Here is an 11,224-nt window from a genome sequence, read left to right as displayed (position 1 = left end):
AAAGAACGCCATTTAAGGTTATATAACAACAATTGTTACTAAAAGTTAAATGAAAACCTTTTCTATTTAAGCAAGAAATAGAAACAATGTTCTTTATTAATACTTGAACACAATAATAATTATCTAGTTCTAAGACAAGTCCACTAGGAAGCTTTAACAAGTATGTTCCATTGGCGACTGCAGCAACCTTTGCTCCATTCCCAACTCACAGACTTGTTTCTCCCTTAATGAGTCTTCTGCTATTCCTTAGCCCCTGTATATAATTACATATATGTGAGCCACACCCAGTATCCAATATCCAAGTGCCTGAGAAAAATAGTATGATAATCAATAATGAAAATACTTGAAGAGGATGGGGCATCAGATGCCTTATTCTTCTTCAAAGACTCAAGATAGATCTTGCAGTTTCTTCACCAGTGTTCCATCTTGCCACAATGATGGCATGGGCCTTTTTGTGTCGGTTCTACTATCTTGGCCCTTTTGCTCTTCCCTTTAGCCTGATATTTTGGATTCCTCTTAAAACCTTTCTTCGAGGAGTCTACTAACATTACAATTTTCTGTTCACCCTTAACAAAAAGATTTACAGTTTTGAGCATATTTAGCATCTCGGGGATGGTTGATTCTAAATTTTTCATCTGATAGTTCATTACGAATTATGAATGACTTTTTGGTAAACTATGTAGAATTAAGTCAATAATTAACTCATGATCCATCGTAAAACCAAGTGATGTTAAACGCTCTATGTAGCCATTCATCTTTAATATGTATTGCACTGCAGACAAACCCTCCTGCATCTTTAAGCAAAAGAGAAGCTTGGAGACCTTGAACCTTTTGGATCTAGCTTGCTCATCAAATAGCTCATGAAGATGATAGATAATATCACAAGCATCCAAATTCTCATGTTGTTTCTGTAATTCAGGAGGCATAGTGGCTAGCATGATGCAACTAGTAAGTATAGAATCATCCTTATGTTTCTGAAGTGCCAACAGTTGGTCCACAATTGCATCAGCATCAAGACTAGTGGGAAGAGGTTGATCAAGGACATAAGCTAGCTTCTCAGCTTTGAGAACAATTCTCAAATTTTGAAATCAGTCCAAGAAGTTCGACCCAGTCAGTTTGTTCGAGTCCAAAATCAAACGTAGATTAACAGAAGTCATAATTAAATGATCAACCTATAAATACAAAAATGAGAATATATAAGAGACATGATTTTATTTATATAAACAATTTATATAAAAACCCTCTTATTTATCAAATTGAAATACCCTTATTTTGAATTTGGGAGATGGTGGTTTTCTCCAAGTGGGTTGATATCCACCATAGATAAGAATAACCATGACTTTGGCCAACAAGACATTCTTAGCTATAGCGGTAGATAACATATTTACCTATTGAATATTGCTTATATACAACTATCACATTATGCTAACAACTAATTGATCTTCATATAAACATCAGGTTGTTAACACATTGTTACGCTCCGCAAGTGTACAGAAATGTCGCAAGTAATATAAAAGATTATCGTATCCACAGGGACTGGAATAAGCACTAGAAATGTCTCAATGCGAATTAGCTAAACAACTATCCAATCGTTTCAAAAGCAAAGTAAAGGTAAACAAATCTAATATTAGAGATCAACAAACAAGAGTTTAGTGTTTTGGGTTATGATAAAGGGAGATTCTAGGAGTTTCGGTTTCTTTGTAAGATTTCTTGAATGTAAATGGTTCACCAATTCTTATTCCTCAATTGCCAAACATGTAGAAAGTTGTCGGTTCCCTCTTACAATAGACAACCGGCTAAGGACTGAGAAATGTATCTAAATAGGATTAATTAGACATGAACCTACGTTGTCCTTACACAGAAGCGCGCCTATTACTATGCCTTCCTCGGATATCAACATAGAAGCCCACACCTTATTAACCTATAAAGATACAAGAAGCTAATCATAGAATCCATCCTACTCTCTTGAATATTCCTATTTCCTCTTCAAGATTATCTCTCAAACGTCCTTACACGGGCTTGCACCTGTCACGTGGATCCCTCGGATGATCGAGTGAGAGTTTATCCTTACCAAGTCCATAAGAAATCCAAACAATCAATCAAGAATGAGAATTAAGCACAAACCACCATCAATCATTCAAGATCTAATTGATACAAGCAAGATAATGTCATTGAAACAAGAAGATGGCAAATCCATAAGAGATTACATCAATCCATCATACAAATACTCCCTTAATCCTAGAATACAAGATCTACTCCATGAATCGAGGAAGAAAACCCGAAAGAATAGAGATTACAAGCATTCCTTGAATCCCCAATCCAAGAAAACAAGAAGAGGGGAAAAGAGAAAACTTATCTACAAAGAAGCTTCGTCTTCGGATCCAATCCACGCTCCGAAGTCGAAATCGTCGAGATCTCCCTAAGAATCGCCCAGAAATCCTCCCAAGAATGGGAGGAAACCACCAAATCTTGCTTTCTCCCAAAGGGGGAGAGATCCCCTTTCAATTCATGAAGAAGGGTTTAAATAGAGGAGGGAATCGGGAGCCACACGGCCCCGTGACACGGCCGTGTGAGATTCACACGGCCATGTCCAGTTCCCTCTCTGCCAAACCTGCACGGCCGTGTGACTCCACACGGCCAGAACCCTTCTGCTCTCTGGAAATGATACACGGCCGTCTCTGCAAACCTCACACGGCCGTGTAGATCCACACGGCCATGTAAGGCTTCTGCTCTGGTTGGCTTCAAATCTTGACACGGCCGTGCGAGGTTCACACGGCCATGTCATCTTCCTCTTCTGTTGGTGCCAAACTCCACACGGCCCGAGCTCCATCCCAGTGCATGGCCGTGTGAGGTACACGGCCCGGTGCTTTCTCCCTTCGTTTCCTCCAATGCATGCCCAAAGATGTAGATTCTTCACCAAATCGACTCCTGTGTACAGAAAATGCACAAAAAGCAGATCTCCGAACCAAAAGAGTAAATATGCTAAAAGGAAAGCTGGAAGTATAAAATGCATAGATCAAGCATGCTCAAAGTATGTAAATGTGCGTAAAAACATGCATAAAAGAGTATATAATCTACGCACATCACACCCCCAGACTTAAACCTTTGCTTGTCTTCAAGCAAAATGCTACAGTCTAAATTCATATGTTCTACAACACATTCATAAAACCCAGTGCACTTTCCTAATTCTATCAAAAAGTTTCATTAACAAGCTTGATCATGGAAACAAGTAAAGTATGGTTCAAGCATAAGAATCTTGTGCATGTAAAAGTAACTCCACACCCTTCCAGTTTCAATCCATGTCCTAGTCAAGTCGTCATCAAATTTGAATTCCTAATGTTTCCAGTGAAAGACAAGTAACCAGTGATAGGCACTTACTTACCATTCACTTAGTTCATATTTCTCAACTAACCCAAGGTCTCAAAGGTGTGCTCAATCTCAAGAGAAGCTAAACAGTCATTTCCCCAGTAACCTAACTCGGTCTCAAAGGGGTGACTTGCTAGATTCCACTCATGACAACTGTTTTTTATATCCCTTATTGTGTTTTTTTTTTATAAGTGTTTGCATTGTGCAAAACTTATTCACAAATGTACTTTTAGCATACATGTTGGGATATTTTAATTTTTCCAAATGAGCTTTAATGATTTGAGCCTCATCCAGTAACCAAAATGAAAGTTGAGAAATCACCATGGAAACCAAGTACTAAGCAAACAAGATGAATCATGACTATTTCAATGACATCAACTATTCAAGCATCAAGCACAAGTGTAGTGAAGATAAAATCCTTAAGGTTGAACCAAAACTAAAACTCATCACCATAAGATTCTTAGCTTATTAATGCTTCCCAAGATAGAAAAAAGAACTACACAAAGTTTACTAGTAGCATCATGCGAACATCATAAATCGAGACAATAATCGTGCTAACATTTCACTTGAATCCAAGAAAGCATATAAGTGAAGATTTGATGTTCTCAAAAATTTTTTTGCCATGATTATTTCAAAAACAAGCAATGAAAATAAGAACCAACCTGAAAAACTAATCAAAAACTAAAAACTGAAAACCAAACTAAACAATACCTGACACCCCCCCAGACTTAAACTTTTCATCGTCCCGATGAAATCAATATGGTGGAGGAGGTGGAGGTGGATGAGGGAAAGGAGGTCTACGACGTGGTTGGCCAATAGGAAAACTAGGAAAACCTGGAATCTCACCCAAAGATCTATGATACTCATATAAAGCATCAACTTGTTGGCTAGTAAGCGTCATACTCTGCATAAAATCTCTCATCCTAGCCTGATCAGTATCATAATCCTGCACAAACTCAGCCACTTGACCTTGAAAATTCCTCGTAAACTGAAAATGATTTTGTACCTCCCTAAACTGATCATCAGATAAAGAGAAGCGCCCCTCCAACATTTTTCGTTGGGAATCTTGCTTCTCATGAAGTGATTCTAGAGACGTACGAAAATCTGAAAAATCAAACCTAGAAGATCCCGTGCCATATGCAAAAGAATGCCTAGCAGGCTCCATAAAACTAGAAGGCTGCGTATGTCCAGATGATGAGGGTTCATTATGTGGCTCGGTGTCTCCAGGTATAGAAGGGTTATCCTCAAAATCTAACTCAGAAATTACCCAATTAGCCCGGTTACGAATAGTAGTTCGTTCAGGAAAAGGAAGGGGTAAAGGAGAACCACTCCTCCTAGGAAACGCGAAACCATTCTCATCCCGAACGATCATTTTCATAGCAAGACATGTATCAATGTCAATCATGTCATTACCATGAATTATTTCCAACCCATCAACATCAAGATTTAAATTACAAGCTATTCGGGTAATCAAACCACCAAAAACAATTGATCCCGATGATGCCCTAACTGATCTCAATAAGGTTTGAACAAAATGAAAACCAGAGTCAAATTCAACCTTATAAAGCATAGCCCATAAAGCATAAAGCTCTATCTTCTTAACCACCCCATCACTCTCTCCCCTACCAAAAATAGTTTTACTCATGACTCTATGTAGATACCTAAAGATGGGGTTTTGCATATGGGAGGCCTTAGCTCTTGAAGGCTCATAAGGTTGATCTAACCCAGTTATTACATTCCAAAAATGATTCCAATTAAACCTTGGGTCAAACCTACGAGGGCTACCGGTGGTTATTCCAAAACAAGAATTAAAGTCACTAAATGCCCATAGAAATTCTTGATTCATTAATCTAAAAGAGATTTTTCCAAAATAATCATCGTCATTAGTAAAATGGACATCCAATGAACTTAAAAATTCCAAAACAAGACGAGGATATGTAGGCAAATGTGTGTACATAATATCACTCCAATCCAAAAACCCAATCATCAAATCTACATCTTCCCTAATTCCAAGCATATCAAGAATAGTTGGGTCCATATATCTAGTACACACTATCTTTCTATTGACAAGAATTGCAAATCTAGTTACTTGATCATCATTTCTGAACACAATATTGAATTCATTGTCATTACCTTCGTTGCGTGAAGTCCTTTTGCCTTTGCCCTTCACTGGTTGTTTTCCTTTGTCTCTTGATGGCTCCTTCTCTTTGTCTCCACTAGATCCACCACCTCCTTTGCGTAATCTCTTCAAAATATTGGACATCTTGATGAGTTTAGATAGGGGAAGAATTATTTAGAGTTGTGGAACTTCAAAGAACAAAACTTCAAAGAATAAAAGATCTTAGGTTAAGAGAACAAAAGTCCAAGTCTTAGAGAGGAGGAGAATCAGATCTAAAAGATCTTGAGAGATTAGAGAGGAGTTTTTAAGAAATTGGGAGAGAAAGATATGTTTTGGAGAGTTGGGGGTGTGCGGAACACGGCCAAGATCTGGCCGTGTGAGGTAGGAGGTAGACTTTAATAGTTCTCCTACACGGGCCGTGTAGATCTACACGGCCTCCCCATCTTTCCTCTCGGGATTCTTTGCACGGGCCGTGTAGATCCACACGGCCTCCCCCTCTTCCTTCTCTGGATTCCTCGCACGGCCGTGTCTGGGACACGGCCTCTCCATCTTTCCTCTCGGGATTCTTTGCACGGCCGTGTCTATGACACGGCCTATACCTTTTTCTCCTCGGGAGATCCCACACGGCCGTGTCTGGATGACACGGCCCAAACACTTCCATTCTCTGCAACCTTTGCCTGGCCGTGTATAGCACACGGCCTGACTCTATTTTGCACCTAACCTGAAAACAAAATCAAAAGAATGCATCAAACTAAAAGAAATTACAATACAAATCAAAACTAACAAAAAAAACCCTTGGGTTGCCTCCCAAGAAGCGTTTGTTTAAGGTCTTTAGCTCGACCAAACTTAATCATTCGCTCCTTTTCCTCGCCCTTGGAGGACAGATATACTTTTCATTTCTGTTGGGAGATCTTCTCCCAACATCTTCCACCACATTGTCTCCTTCATTTGGTGGCCTTCCATGAGGATGGAAATTCCATTCCTCAAGTTTATAAATGCTTGTCCTGCTACAAGCATTTAAAAGAGACGAGACATGGTTAGAGATATTAGATAAATCATATTCCAACTTTTCCTTACCAATTACCAAAGAAAGCTTATGATTTTTTACATCAATTATAGCTCCAGCTGTAGCAAGGAAAGGTCTTCCTAATATGATAGGAATCCTAGGGTCCTCTTCCATGTCCAACACAACAAAATCTGTGGGAATAATGTTCCCATCCACCTCTACCGGCACATCCTCTATTATACCCAAAGGGTACCTGCAGGAATGATCGGCAAGTTGAAGTGCCATAGTAGTAAGTTTAATATTTTTGAGACCTAATTTATTACAAATTGAATAGGGAATGAGGCTAACACTCGCCCCCAAATCACAAAAAGCTTTTTCAAAAAATTCTTTTCCTATGTTGCAAGGAATATAAAAGCTCCCCGGGTCCTTCAGTTTTGGAGAAGTGTTCTTCTCAAAAATAGCACTACATTCCTCACTAAGCGCAATGGTCTCGACCTCTCCTCTTCTTCTCTTATTTGACATGAGATCCTTCAGAAATTTGGCAAATCTAGGCATTTGTAGAATAGCATCAATAAGAGGTACCTAAACACAAATTTCCTTAACCTTCTCTAGAAACTTGCCAAATTCTTCATCCTTCTTGAGCAGTGTAAGTCTCTGAGGAAAAGGGACAGCTTTGCTCTGATGGTTCAGTGGAAGAGTCTCTTCAACCTCAATGGTACTCTCCTCATTAGCTTGAATCTGATTCGGTATAGGAGGAGGGAGCTCTTCTTCTTTTTGTATCCCTTTTGAAGCAGTCACTTGGGAGTCTCCCAAGGTCCGTCCGCTCCTAAGCTCAATCCTATTGCAATGCTCCATAGGATTCACATCAGGTTTTCCTGGAAGTTGTCCTGGTGCTCTGGATGATGAGGAAGCTAGTTGAGCAATTTTACTATCCTGAATCTTTTGATGCTTTTCAGAATTATCCATTCTCTGAATGAGCTTTGCTATATCTTGCTTCATTTCATTCTGAGTTGAGATAATTTCTTCAAGCATCTTTTCAACATTTGACTTTGGTAAGCCTTGAGAAGATAGATGTTGAAAATTTTGTTGCCCAGCTTGAAAATTTGGTCTTGCCCCCATAGATGGTCCTTGATCTTGATTATTTCTGTAAGAAAAATTTGGATGACTCTTCCATCCAGGGTTATAAGTATTTGAGTATGGGTTGTTCTGCCTTTGATTGTAACTCATGATTGCATCACATTGTTCAAGTTGATTGATTTGTGCAATGATAGCTCCCAATGGACATGAGTCATTTGAATGCTCTGAACTCCCACATACTTCACAAGATGTACTAATAGCATTGACCATATTAGCACTAGTCCCCATATTCTCAAATTTCTTTGTAAGAGCGTCCAATTTTGCAGACAAAAGAGTGACTGCATCTACATCAAACTTCCCTGATGCTTTAATTGTTGGGTTTACAGAGGAATAGCCACCACTTCTTTCATTTGCCCATTGATGATGATTTTGTGCTACACTTTCAATGATTTCTTCGGCTTCATCTAAGCTTTTGTTCATAAGTGCCCCTCCAGCAGCTGAATCAAGGGACACTTTGGTATGATAATTGATACCATTGTAAAAAGTGTGCAACACTAACCATCTTTCCAACCCATGATGTGGGCATTGTCTGAGCATACTATTATATCTATCCCATGCTTCAAAAAGAGATTCTGAGTCGGTTTGCTTGAAGCTTGCAATTAAATTCCTCATATGAGCTGTTTTGCTTGGTGGATAGAACTTATCAAGAAACTGTTGCTCACACTGCTCCCAAGTGGTGATGCTATTTGGGGCCAAAGAATTCAGCCATTGCTTTGCCCTATCTCTTAGAGAAAACCCAAATAATAATAATCTAACTGCATCTGAGGGAACTCCATTCATTTTCATGGTACCACATATTTCATAAAAGACCTCTAAGTGTTGATTAGGGTCCTCATGAGGTCCTCCACCAAATTGGTTCTGCTGCACCATAGATATAATTGCGGGTTTGATCTCAAAGTTATTAGCTTCCACTGAAGGTCTTGAAATACTAGATCGAAAACCTCTCGCATAGGGTACTGCATAATCCTTAAGTGGTCTATTTGCCATATTCAAATATTCCTGTTCTTCAATTTGCCTTTGCAGAATTCTTCTTTTATGGAAAGTTCTATCAATCTCAGGGTCAAAAGGAAAGAATTCCCCTGCAAAGTTAGATCTTCGCATACACAAGAACAAGATAGCAGATAGCAATTCGACACAAAAAGGAAAATAGAAGAATCAAAAATGCAGAATTGAATTTGTACAAAAGGAATTAACAAGAAGTGAAAGTTATACAAGAAAGTAAAAAAAACAGAAATCTAATGATTAGTTACAACTATGCAATATGAAAGGAAAACAAATGTTATGTTTAGTCTAGCTCAATTGATAATTCCTAATGTCCCCGGCAACGGCGCCAAAAACTTGTTACGCTTCGCAAGTGTACGGAAATGTCGCAAGTAATATAAAAGATTATCGTATCCACAGGGACTGGAATAAGCACTAGAAATGTCTCAATGCGAATTAGCTAAACAACTATCCAATCGTTTCAAAAGCAAAGTAAAGGTAAACAAATCTAATATTAGAGATCAACAAACAAGAGTTTAGTGTTTTGGGTTATGATAAAGGGAGATTCTAGGAGTTTCGGTTTCTTTGTAAGATTTCTTGAATGTAAATGGTTCACCAATTCTTATTCTTCAATTGCCAAACATGTAGAAAGTTGTCGGTTCCCTCTTGCAATAGACAACCGGCTAAGGACTGAGAAATGTATCTAAATAGGATTAATTAGACATGAACCTACGTTGTCCTTACACAGAAGCGCACCTATTACTATGCCTTCCTCGGATATCAACATAGAAGCCCACACCTTATTAACCTATAAAGATACAAGAAGCTAATCATAGAATCCATCCTACTCTCTTGAATATTCCTATTTCCTCTTCAAGATTATCTCTCAAACGTCCTTACACGGGCTTGCACCTGTCACGTGGATCCCTCGGATGATCGAGTGAGAGTTTATCCTTACCAAGTCCATAAGAAATCCAAACAATCAATCAAGAATGAGAATTAAGCACAAACCACCATCAATCATTCAAGATCTAATTGATACAAGCAAGATAATGTCATTGAAACAAGAAGATGGCAAATCCATAAGAGATTACATCAATCCATCATACAAATACTCCCTTAATCCTAGAATACAAGATCTACTCCATGAATCGAGGAAGAAAACCCGAAAGAATAGAGATTACAAGCATTCCTTGAATCCCCAATCCAAGAAAACAAGAAGAGGGGAAAAGAGAAAACTTATCTACAAAGAAGCTTCGTCTTCGGATCCAATCCACGCTCCGGAGTCGAAATCGTCGAGATCTCCCTAAGAATCGCCCAGAAATCCTCCCAAGAATGGGAGGAAACCACCAAATCTTGCTTTCTCCCAAAGGGGGAGAGATCCCCTTTCAATTCATGAAGAAGGGTTTAAATAGAGGAGGGAATCGGGCGCCACACGGCCCCGTGACACGGCCGTGTGAGATTCACACGGCCATGTCCAGTTCCCTCTCTGCCAAACCTGCATGGCCGTGTGACTCCACACGGCCAGAACCCTTCTGCTCTCTGGAAATGATACACGGCCGTGTGGTGCACACGGCCACAGCCTGCTTGGTCTCTGGAAGTCTCACACGGCCGTGTAGATCCACACGACCATGTAAGGCTTCTGCTCTGGTTGGCTTCAAATCTTGACACGGTCGTGCGAGGTTCACACGGCCATGTCATCTTCCTCTTCTGTTGGTGCCAAACTCCACACGGCCCGAGCTCCATCCCAGTGCATGGCCGTGTGAGGTACACGGCCCGGTGCTTTCTCCCTTCGTTTCCTCCAATGCATGCCCAAAGATGTAGATTCTTCACCAAATCGACTCCTGTGTACAGAAAATGCACAAAAAGTAGATCTCCGAACCAAAAGAGTAAATATGCTAAAAGGAAAGCTGAAAGTATAAAAATGCATAGATCAAGCATGCTCAAAGTATGTAAATGTGCGTAAAAACATGCATAAAAGAGTATATAATCTACGCACATCACACATTAACAAGTATACATCAAATTCACATCATCCAACTTCACCTCTATCCACATTGATTATGGCTTTGGCACAATAAATCAACGCTTCAAGTTTAAAACCAACCCGTTAATCATGAGATTGCATCTCTATGGTTTGAACATGTTTAATTTCAAGTTGAGCTTGACTTTGACCAACAACTCAAACAAGAACTTAAACTCTGGTTCTTACTATATTAACAGAAGGTGTAGGTTTTAATATTAAGGGATTTAATACTCATCTATATGATACAAAATTCTATCTACATGACATTACACGCATGACATAAATGATGACATTACACGTTGCACGCATGACATAAATGATGACATGACACATCACACGCATAGCATAGCATGACACATCATACATATGGTAAGATCTAACCACATGACAAAATCTAATCATGTCATAATTAATGCATCTACAGGGCATACAATATGGTATGTTCATGGCATAAATCTACATATGTCATAATTTTATTTTGAAAATAAAAATATGTTATAAATCTGATTTTAATAAATCAAGATTTATCTAATCAAATTAGTAAACCAATTTCCAAATTTAATTAACATATCTAAATATTTCCCAATTT

At 39.0% G+C, this 11,224-nt stretch overlaps 1 non-coding gene across 1 annotated transcript; it reads left to right on the top strand.

Annotated features, from left to right (window-relative positions):
* The first annotated feature begins 8,136 nt into the window (after positions 1 to 8,136).
* LOC122025949 lies at positions 8,137 to 8,242 on the top strand. The gene has a single exon (XR_006123950.1). It is a non-coding gene; the product is annotated as a small nucleolar RNA R71 (small nucleolar RNA).
* The last annotated feature ends 2,982 nt before the right edge of the window (positions 8,243 to 11,224 follow it).

This window comes from Zingiber officinale, chromosome 9B, assembly GCF_018446385.1.
Source record: "Zingiber officinale cultivar Zhangliang chromosome 9B, Zo_v1.1, whole genome shotgun sequence".
Classification (NCBI taxonomy): domain Eukaryota; kingdom Viridiplantae; phylum Streptophyta; class Magnoliopsida; order Zingiberales; family Zingiberaceae; genus Zingiber; species Zingiber officinale.
This window is presented reverse-complemented; position numbering and strand designations above follow the sequence as displayed.